We start from the raw sequence: 12,031 nt of genomic DNA, 5'->3' as shown, positions 1-12,031 counted from the left end.
CCCTTTACCTTACCTCTCTATGTCTGTTACTCCCTTTACCTTACCTCTCTATGTCCGTTACTCCCTTTACCTTACCTCTCTACTGTATGCCTGTTATTCCCTTTACCTTACCTCTCTATGTCTGTTACTCCCTTTACCTTACCTCTCTATGTCTGTTACTCCCTTTACCTTACCTCTCTGTCTGTTACTCTCTTTACCTTACCTCCCTATGTCTGCTACTCCCTTTACCTTACCTCTCTACTGTATGCTTGTTACTGACTTTATCTTTCCTCTCTATGCAAGTTATCCCATTTAGCCCTGTTTTCTGTTACCCTTCCTTTTTATCTGTTATTCATTTTATCTTTCCTCCTATATCTTTGTTTCTCCCTGTATGAGTGCTCCTCCCATTCTATGTTACTCCCTTTCTATTTCTGTACTGACCTGATACTGTACCTGTTTCCACCTATGTGACTTCTTCATGCCTGACACCCTTATCTGTGTCTCCCTCCTTCTCTCTGTTACACTGTGCCATTCTTTCATACTTTCTATCAATACCTTTACCTTTTCTATGTTTCTGTTACTGCCTCCCTTCCTCTTTGTGCTTGTGTTATTCATTTCTACATCTCCTTTAGTCTGTGTCCTTTCACCTCAATGTCTGTATTAGCCTTAATAAATGCAAGTTCATTGATAATTCTTTCATATTGTATTTATATGGATACAGTGATTTGTTACTTTTCTAGATTTGGAATGCAATTCACCTCCAAAGCACAACCCACAGGACCAGGGTGGAGAATTGTCCTAGATTGAGGGTCCTTCTTTATTATGCAGAGCTTCCCAGGCTGTGTCACACACTCACACATACCGTCCCCCTGCCTGTGTCTACCCACTCCCTGGTCCTCAGCAGACACATCAGTGCACACACACCAACAGGCGGAGACAGGAGGAACTCACAAGAACTTTGAATCCCAGGGACAAGCACAGATCCTGGAGAAAACCTGACAAATCACTGCCTGCAAGAAAGACCAACACAAAAGAGACTAGGAGCAAAGTGCATAGAAGGCATTGGGACTGTGCTTAAGATTCCTACCCAGGCAGGAGATTAACAAGAAACCAGGAGAAAGGAGAAACAGAGGGAGAAGGACAGAAGCTGGGGTGACAGAGGCATTAAAGTAAGTGACTTTCTACTGTCCTCCAAGGCTTCAGCACCAAAGACAGAGCATCAAGCCTCCGAATCTCAACACTAATGTCCCTCTACTATTCCAACCTACAGACCCTCTACACTTATGTCCCTCTGCTATTCCAACCTACAGACCCTCTACACTTATGTCCCTCTGCTATTCCAACCTACAGACCCTCTACACTTATGTCCCTCTGCTATTCCAACCTTCAGACCCTCTAGACGTATGTCCCTCTGCTATTCCAAACTACAGACCCTCTAGACTTATGTCCCTCTGCTATTCCAAACTACAGACCCTCTAGACTTATGTCCCTCTGCTATTCCAACCTACAGACCCTCTACACTTATGTCCCTCTGCTATTCCAAACTTCAGACCCTCTACACTTATGTCCCTCTGCTATTCCAACCTTCAGACCCTCTAGACGTATGTCCCTCTGCTATTCCAAACTACAGATCCTCTAGACTTATGTCCCTCTGCTATTCCAACATACAGACCCTCTATACTAATGTCCCTCTGCTATTCCAACCCACAAAACCTCTACACAAATGTTCTTCTGCTATTCCAACCTACAGACCCTTTATACAAATGACCCTCTAATATTCCAACAAGCAGACCGTGAATAGGAACGATCCTCTGCTATTCCAATCCACATACTAACCAGCTATTTCAAATCACAGAGTCTTTGTACTAAGGACTGTATGCTATTCCAACCTACAGTCCCTCTACACTAATGCCCTCCTGCTATGCCAATCCATGGACCCTCTGCACTGACAAATCTTCACTATTTCTATTGACAGACCCTTTATACCAATCACCTCTGCTATTCTTTATATAACTAAGATTTTGAAAGGTATATTATGAGGGGAGCAGCACATAACAGGGGTGCACCTTGAAATTATTTGCTGGAACCAACTTTTCCAGTACAGTCATAGATGAGTTTCTGTTTCATGGCTGCTGATGTGAATATGTGTACTGTGGACCCCACCCCCTATTCTCCTGAGATCTGAGGAGACCCCATAATATTAGAATGTTAGACAGACTTGTGTATATAATGATCTGGTGCACTAATCTTCAGTTTCTCTTAAAAAACAGACTATATTATTGTTGTTATTATTATTATTATTATTATTTTATTAGTAGTATTAATACTTTTAATAATTGCTATTAATAATAATATATTACTAATAGTATATTTAAATATATTAATATATTATAATTTTTTAAAATTGTTTATTATTAATTTAATTTCTTGCTATTATTTCCCTGACTAAAACAATATTTTTCATTAAAAAAACATAATAAAAAAATCTTATTGCTATGTATGCAATATTTAAATTTGTATGAATAAAATCTGAGGAAATCACATTGAAGAAAAAAAAAAGAAATAAAAAACTGGAGGGCATGTGGATTTACCATGAGTACAATAGAAGGACTGCTTGCACTTATTGAAACCTGCCCACAACATTTCAAAGGACAGTGAGGCAGAGGGGGAGAGGCTGCTAATTTGAGAGGGCAAGGGCTGATGATTTCATGCAAGAGGTTTTTAACATACTACGGAAGTAAACACCATGGGTTGTTTGAAGAGGTTGTCTACTTTTTAAATTCCTTTAAGAAAAACTACTGCATTGATCTTTGGAAACAAGTGTTTAATTTTGCTGCAGCGCCACCACAGGCAAAATAAGGTATTGCACAGGTACTCCAGAGAGAGACACCTGTTGTAGCCACTGCTGATCAGTGTTCCATTCTTCCAGACACTGATCCTGCAAGTGCCCAAGAGGTGGTGCTTGACCGTGAAGTACACTCTGGTCTCTCTATTGAGAGAGAGCTGTCTCCTGGTTGGATACTACAGCTGTCACTCACAGCAGATGGAAGTGCTCTGAAGCAGCTTAAAGTGGTTACCCAGTATTTTGATATTGATGGCTTATTCTCAGGATAGGCCATCAATATCAGATCAGATCTGCTGGTGTCTGACAACCTCCAACCACACCAATTAGTTGGCCATGAGTATCTCTGGTGCCTGGAGTAGGCGCTGAACCTAAACACAACTCCGCCCAGTATGGAGCTGTGTACTTCCAGTGTTGAAGTGACTCTGGAACAGCTTACTGGCAGGGAATGGGCTGTCAGACCACTGTTGATCTGAAATTGATGGCCCATTATGATCCTTAAAGGGGTTGGCAACTTTCTGATCACTTTTGATCAGTGTGTTTATAAGATGATTATATGGCACTTACTAATATAGTCTTTGTTGAAATTCTGCACCATTTTCTATATTTCATATCCCCTTGTTCCACAGAGCTCCTGTACATAAAATGGCTGCTGATGGAATCACTCAATCTTCTCCAGTCCAATATATTGCACATGTCATCCGCACTTGTTCTGTTGGGGGTGTAGTGCACTGTATTGTGTTAGAATTGAGGACATTCAGTGATGTGACCCTCCATCAACCATCATCTTTTGGACATGACATCTACCCAGACAGCACAGAAGATTTGCCCAACAAGGGGACACGGCTTATGAAATATAGCAAATGGTGCAGAATATCAACAAAGGCTCTATTAGAAAATGCTATATTGTCATCTTACATGCACCTTTTAACCTTTTAAGATTGATTGCCTTAAGATAGGACATCAATATAAAAATAGTAGACAGCCCCTTTAATGCAGAGGGCATTTCACAGTGAAGCTCCACCCCCAGTGCATTTGAAGGAGCAGAACAAAACCACATAATCACTCTACTCCTGATAATAAAAGGTCTACGCATGGTATATTTATCCTGCTCTCCTCAGAACCTACTGTACCTAGTGCTGTGAGCAGTTTAGCAGATTCCTTTTAACTTCCCCTAGTGTTATAAGGTGAGTGCCAGCGGTACTGCTACTCCTCTAATGGGTCCATGCACAATGCTTTAATCAGCACTCCATGTAGCACTGGGAGCTCAAGTTCTAGTCCAATTGGGGCAACATCTATCATCTCATAGTGTTTCTAATAATTACAGGCCTATGGCTAGAATAAGATATACAGTAAATATTAAATGTAGTTATATGAACCATGCTTGTATAATGTTCATCTTGTGGTATATAAGTATATATATGTGCAATCAGGATAAATTATACATTTTATATATATATATATATATATATATATATATAGGCCATGCTGGTATAACCTGGGCATCTTCTGTATACAATTGTATATGTACAGCTGGTATAAGTTATACATCTTCTTGTATATAGTGATATGGACCATGTTGGTATAACCTGGGCATCTTCTGTATATAATTATGTATGTACAGCTGGTGTAAGTTATTTTTCTTCTTGTTTTTAGTGATATGGAGCATGCTGGTATAACATGAGTATCGTCTGTATATAATTATATATGTACAGCGGGTATAAGTTATACATTTCCTTGTATATAGTGATATGAAGCATACTGGTATAACCTGGGTTTCTTTTGTATATAATTATATATGTACAGCTGGTATAAGATATACATCTTCTTGTATATAGTGATATGGACCATGCTGGCATAACCTGGGTATTTTCTGTATATAATTATATATGTACAGATGGTATACATCTTATCTATAGTGATACAGATCATACTGGTATAACCTTGGGATCGTCTCTATATAGTTAGATATAAACAGCTGGTATAAGTTATGCATCTCCTTGCCCATAGTGATATGGACCATACTGGTATAACATAAGTATCTTCTGTATACAATTATATATGTACACCTGGAATAAATTATCTGTCTTCTTGTATATAGTGATATGGACCATGCTGGTATAACCTGGGCATTTTCTGTATATAATTATATATGTACAGCTGGTATACATTATGCATTTTCTATATAGTGATATAGAGCACGCTGGTATAACCTGGGTATCTCCTGTATATAATTATATATGTACAGCTGGTATAAGGTATACATCTTCTTGTACATAGTGATATGGATCATGCGGGTATAACCTGGGAATGTTCTGTATATAATTATATGTATGCAGATGGTATAAGTTATACATCTTCTTGCATATAGTAATATGGACCATGCTGATATAACCTGGGCATCTTCTTGTTATATAATTATATATGTACAGCTGGTATAAGTTACATGTCTTCTTGTATATAGTGATATGGACAATGCTGGTATAACCTGGACATCTGTATATAATTATGTATGTACATATTATATAAGTTATAAATCTTCTTTCATATAGTGATATGGACCATGCTGGTATAACCTGGGCATCTTCTGTATATAATAATATATGTACAGTTGGTATAAGCTATACATCTTCTTGTACATAGTGATATGGACCATGCTGGTATAACATGGGTATATTCTGTATATAATTATATATGTACAGCTGGTATAAGTTATACATCTTATTTTATATAGTGCTCTGGACCATGCTGGTATAACCCAGGCATCTTCTGTATATAATTATATATGTACAGCTGGTATAAGTTATACATCTTCTTGTACACAGTGATTTGGACCATACTGGTATAACCCAGGCATCTTCTGTATATAATTATATACATATTAATATATATATATATATATATATATATATACATCTGGTATAAGTTATACATCATCTTATATATAGTGAAGTGGAGCATGCTGATATAACCAGGGCATCTTCTGTATATAAATATATATGTACATCTGGTATAAGTTATACATCTTATCTATAGTGATACAGATCATACTGGTATAACCTTAGGATCGTCTGTACATAGTTAGATATAAACAGCTGGTATAAGTTATACATCTTCTTGTATAGTACAGTATATAGTGATATGGACCATGCTGGTATAACCTGGGCATCTTCTGTATATAGTTATATATGTACAGCTGGTATAAGTTATACATCTTCTTGTATATAGTGATATGGACCATGCTGGTATAACCTGGGCATCTCCTATATATAATTATATAAGTACAGCTGGTATAAGTTATACATCTTCTTGTATATAGTGATATGGACCATGCTGGTATAACCTGGGTATTTTTTGTAAATAATTATTTATGTACAGATGGTATAAGTTATACATCTTCTTGTATATAGTGATATGGACCATGCTGGTATAACCTGGGCATCTTCTTTATATAATTATATATGTTCAGATGGTATACATTATGTATCTTCTTGTATATAGTGATATGGACCATGGTGGTATAACCTGGGCATCTTCTGCATATAATTATATACATCTATACATCTAGTCCATTGTCTTGAATGATTGTGTTTATATGTAGGTTGACTGAATGGTTAAAATTTTCTCCATGTGCGGTGATGAGTTGGGCCCTTAGTCTGGATCCTTTGTGCATGCTTTAATAGGATTGTGGCGATATTAATAGACAGCATGTACCTGTGTTTTCCTGACCAGCTGGACATATCAGCTTAGAGTCTTTGACCTCTACCACTGTGTTGTCATTTGGAAGGAACCTTCTACCAGTTGTTTACTGTCTCCCTCCATTCAAGCCACACCAACCGCTGAAAATGGAAGCCTGCTCCATATTATAACTTCACAGCTTTCTAATCATCACTAATAGACATTAAGCTGAAAGGGTTAAACTGATTCATGTTTGGGGCCATATTTCACATTAAACATAAACCATATTTGGGCTCAAAAGTTTCTAGAACTTCTTCACCATCCCTACTATTTATCCATGTTAGGTGTCAGATGAGATGGTTGGTGGAGGCCTCCATTGTTCTGTTTCTTCTTCTCTTGGTTGCTAATATTGCAGAATTTGTAAGTACAGAACTTTTCAACGTACTCCATGCATTGAATAAAACCCTGATTAGGCCCTTTTTCCCAAAACACCATAGCAAACCTCTGTCCTGAGCTTGTGTTGAAAGGTATCAGTGTGGGTAAAGGTGCAGGTAAAATGTTTCAGGACTCAAAACATTCACAACAAACTTTTATGTGTGAGAAGTAATAGGTTTGGATGTAAACTTGCTAACAAGCAGGTCATAGACTGGAAACTGAAACATAAAGTGGGGGAGTTATTATGAGGGGAATTTTTAAAGTCAGTTTTGCTGGAATCTGCAATGCTGTAGCTTTAATCAAATGTATCAAATGTCACACATTGATAGATTTCATATACCTTTAAACTGTTATAAACAAGTTTTTATAAATGAATAGTACAGGTGTATATAAGAAACTTTGTAATATATCTTATTAAAGAATGATGCTTCCTCATGGGCTTCTCAGGCAGATTTGTTCTTTTTTCCCTTCACTCAGCCTCTTAGCTCTGGTAGTCTCTGTTTCAAGCCTAATATATAAAAGTCTATGGAGAGAGGGTGCTGCCAGGTAGTAAGTGATTTATTACTCTAGTGTGAACAGTGGCAGAGCCTAAAGGCATACACATTATGCTGAAAATGGCCAACACTATAATGTGTATGGAGAGCTCCTAACTCTCCCCTGACAAATGATGTCGGGGGAAAGAAGGACTGGGCAAAATGAATATCTTAGGCCAATCCTTTTGTATTCTATGGGGTGAGCTTTCTCCGCTCCCGAGCCAAATGTGAATGTGTATAGATGAATTGTTAGGGAGTTGGAAGAGATAGTAGTCGGCCGAACAGCTATTGAATATATATGCCCAGCTTTATCCTACTACATATAGTAGAGCTAAATGTAGAAGAGCTAAGAAATTTGTGTCACATCCAGCTCCTCCTCCCTCCTTTCTCCAAAATGTTAAAAGTAGGAGAAATTAAATCAGCCTGATAAAAGCAGATAGAAGCCATTTACTTGAATAAGATATATTACAAAGTTTGCTATATTCAAACATACTTTTCAATTACGAAATGTTGTTTTATTATTGGAGGTACAAGGTCTTATGCACATATTTTTGGTCCGTTAAATAAAGGAAGAGACCGTCACTCCTTGGTACTGCAATTATATCAGGTTTATTCCCCACTCATAGAAGAGGTGACTCGCGTTTCGACACATGCAAGTGCCTTTATCAAAGCAATGTGAGCAGCATTGCAGTACCAAGGAGTGCCGGTCTCTTCCTTCATTTAAGCATCCGGAGTGACGTCCGATAACCGTGCACACATACCTTCACGCAGTGCCGCCTGACTAGTCGTAACCATAGTTTTGGTCCGTGTCCGATCCATATTTTTTGGTGGATCACACTCGTTAATTTTTGTGGGTCTGCAAAAAATTCAGACAGCACATGGATGTCATCTGTGTGCTGTCTTCATTTGTGTAACTGTTCCACAAATTATTGAACATATCTTATTCTTATCCGTTTTGCAAACAAGAACAGGAAATTATAGTGAAGGGAGAGAGAAATTTGTGGCATGCACATGGCCAGTATCCGTGGTTTGTGGACTGCCAAATGGATACAGTCATGTGCATGAGGCCTTTCAATTCTGTGTTAAAATGTTACTCTACTGTTGCACCACCCCTTTACTTTACTAGTTTTGCAAATTTTTAAAATGTTGCAGTTGATAAATCTGGCTTAAATTAGCTCGACAGGATAACCATGCCCACTTTCTACCCACTTTTCAAAACTGGAGTAAGTGGAATAAAAATGGAAAATGCCTCAAAATAGATGCATAAATAGGTCGCAAACCCTACTTAGCAAATTTTTGAAGCCAGAATTCTGTGGTGCAGGATACCGTACATTCTCCCCATAATCTATTAGAAAGTTGTCTAGCTGCTTTCTGCTACAAACAAGTACAAGATTAGTGGATTTTCTGAATTATTAGATGGACATCGATTAGATGGCAGGAACTCTCATTATTGTCCCAATGGCTACAGCGGTCCAAAAACACCCTATAGAGGAGATAAATATTTTTGGTCAGCTAGCAGCAGTTATTGTGTTGTAGGTTGGGGTGCTGAGTTCTCTAGAGCTCATTTCCTTTCCATACTCCCCCAACATTTCAATTCGTCCTGTGATGAATGAGCCTTATTCAGTCCCTCTGCTGGGAGCCAGAAAAGAGGTTTACACTTGAACCTGCTCCCATTTTTGTGGCTCTGGTACGTGTTCCCTTGGAGACAGGCAGGAAGAATGAATTTAGAGTATAACTGCAGAGCTTCTGCCTTAATATAAAAACTGGGTAAATAACCAGATCTATCAGTTCAAATATAATTTTACTTATTTTCCCGATGGTACTCTCCCCCATCCCACTGGGTTAGACAAGGCCTATAGGATGTCATGAATGTGTATTTTGGGGCTGAAAGTGGTTATATCCTATAACCACTAAAAAATGTGTCCACCCTTAAAGGGGTTGTCTAGCCTTTAATAAGGGATGGGCTGTCCTTTAGTTGATTGATGTGGATTTGACACCCTGCACCTCCGCTGATCAGCTGTTCGAGTGTAGCTCTGTCATCAGAAGTTGGTACCAGAGCTTACCCAGCTCTGTCAGTCTTGTGGTGGAGGGAGCTTGTTACTACAGCACTGCTCCCATTGAAATCAATGGTGCTCGACCACCGCCGATCAGCTATTAATGGCCTATCCTAAGGAATAGGCCATCACTTAATACAAGCTGAACAACCCCTTTAACTTTCTTGAATTTCATCAAAGACTGCAATTTCTCAGGATACAAAGCGGGGGCTTTACGAAAACTGGTGTAAAGTAGAACTGGCTTATATGCCAATAGCAACCAATCAGATTCCACCTTTCATTTTACAGTGCTCCTTTGGAAAATGGAAGGTGTCATCTGAATGGTTGCTATGGGCAACTAAGCCAGTTTTCCTTTACACCAGTTTGATAAATCTTCCCCAAAATGTATAAAATTTACACTGTGTGCCATCCTGTAGAAAAGCTCTACACATTAAAGGGAACCTGACATCAACTTTTTACTGCCCATACTAACGGCAGCATAAAGAAGAGACAGGTGAGTTGATTTCAGCGGTCTGTCATTTATAAGTTAAAAGTAAGTGGTTGCTGAGAACCAACATTACAGTCATTGCAGCCTGAGCCTGGAGAAGAGTCCCGGCCACCTGAGAAGAGTCATGGTTATTCATAATCTCCTGCTCTCCTCGCCCACCTGCTGATGACTGACAGTCTTCTACCTAGTTTTCTCTCTTTCTCTCTAGGAGAGAACTGCCAATCATTAGCAGATGGGCGGGAGAGCAGGAGATTAGGAATAACCAGGACTCTTCTCAGGTAGATTTGACTCTTTTCAAGGCCCTGGCTGAAATGGTTATGATGCTGGTTCTCAGCAACCTCTTACTTTTGGCTCATGAGTGACACTATTTTATGCTGCCTTCGGTGAGGTCAGCATTAAGTTGATGACAGGTTCCCTTTAATGTTTTTGGGTTTTTCTTTAATATGGAAGTCTGTGGTGCCAAACAGATTCTGTCAGAGGTGTCAGTTATGTGCATTCTTTTTTTCATCTCTCACCACACATCTCAGAACTGTCTGCTTAACAGGACACATCATATTTCTCAAAGCATCCCATTTATTTCACCCCCGGGGCAGTCATGCTGATTGGAACTGCTGTAGGCGATCAGCCATTATGTCAGTAATAGGATGCAATTCCAAATATTCATTTTGTTCAGACAAAGGAGATTTTTTTGCATAGAAAATAGAATTGCCACCTATTGCCAATATTTTTGTATATAATATATTGCCAATTAATGATCTAGAATTCATCCAAGACTAGAAATTCCACTAGTCATAAAGAAGTCTCCAGCTTTCCTCTAGCAGCCATCTTAGAGACTCTTGTTCAATACAGAATTATTGTGTTTAATTTCTAAAGTGCGCAGTAAGAAGATGGCAATGACTTTCTTAAAACCTATAGAAGTTAGCAACCATGCGTTAAGATAAGATAAGCTGTGTACGCGCTAAATAGCCAGTGTGCATTTTGTAAAAACACAGTTTCAGTAACTTTTAGCATTAACCCGTTAAGGGAGGGAGAGAGAGCTCATAGAATATTAACCAACCAATGGATGGATTCAGTTCTGGCCAATTAGAAGTCTTATTTGTGTACCATTCAGAAGGCATTGTTGGAATATTTGTAAACCATGTTTTCTCCCTCCTGCCCAGGCCATTTTTTGCAAATCTGAAATGTGTCACTTGATGTGGTAATAACTTTGGAACACTTTTACTTATCCAAGCCATTCTCACATTGTTTTCTTGTGACACATTGTACTTCATGACAATCATAAATTTTAGTCAATATATTTCACCTTTATTTATGAAAAAATCGCAAATTTACCCAAAATTTTGAAAAAAGTTTCAATTTTCAAAATTTACATTTCTCCACTTACAAAACATAAAATGATACCTCATAAAATATTTATTACTTAACATTTCCCATATGTCTACTTTATGTTGGAATCATTTTGTAAATGTCATATTTTTTTTTTTAGGACGTTAGAAGGCTAAGAATTTTAGAAGCAATTCTTAAAATTTTTAAGAACATTTCCAAAACCCACTTTTTAAGAATCAGTTCTCAAGTACTTTGTGGGCTTATGTAGTATAAACCCCCCATACATAACCCCATTGTAGAAACTACACCCCTCAAGTTATTCAATACAGATTTTTAGAAACTTTGTAAACCCTTTAGATATTTTACAAGAATTAAAGGAAAAGGGAGATGGAATTTCTAAATTTCACTTTTTTGGCAGATTTTCCATTTTTAATATTTTTTTTTCTTTAACACATCAAGGGTTAACAGCCAAACAAAACTCTATATTTATTACCCTGATTCTGCGGTTTACAGAAACACGCCATATGTTGTCGTAAACTGATGTAAGGGCACACGGCAGGGCGCAGAAGGAAAGGAGCACCATATGGTTTTGGAAGGCAGATTTTGCTAGAATGGTTTTTAGACACCATGTCCCATTTAAAGCCCAAAAAGTGACCCCATTTTGGAAACTACTGGATAAGGTGACAGTTTTATTGGT

At 38.2% G+C, this 12,031-nt stretch overlaps 1 protein-coding gene across 1 annotated transcript in view; it reads left to right on the top strand.

The window, feature by feature from the left end:
- The first annotated feature begins 833 nt into the window (after window positions 1–833).
- The window catches only part of PTN (pleiotrophin), a 94,688-nt gene continuing 83,490 nt past the window's right edge, over window positions 834–12,031 (top strand). The window contains exon 1 of the mRNA XM_044277909.1: window positions 834–1,148. The gene's annotated coding sequence lies outside the window, so the exon portion shown is untranslated. The remainder of the gene's footprint in view (window positions 1,149–12,031) is intronic.

The sequence above is a fragment of the Bufo gargarizans genome, chromosome 2 (genome assembly GCF_014858855.1).
Source record: "Bufo gargarizans isolate SCDJY-AF-19 chromosome 2, ASM1485885v1, whole genome shotgun sequence".
In the NCBI taxonomy this organism is placed as follows: domain Eukaryota; kingdom Metazoa; phylum Chordata; class Amphibia; order Anura; family Bufonidae; genus Bufo; species Bufo gargarizans.
This window is presented reverse-complemented; position numbering and strand designations above follow the sequence as displayed.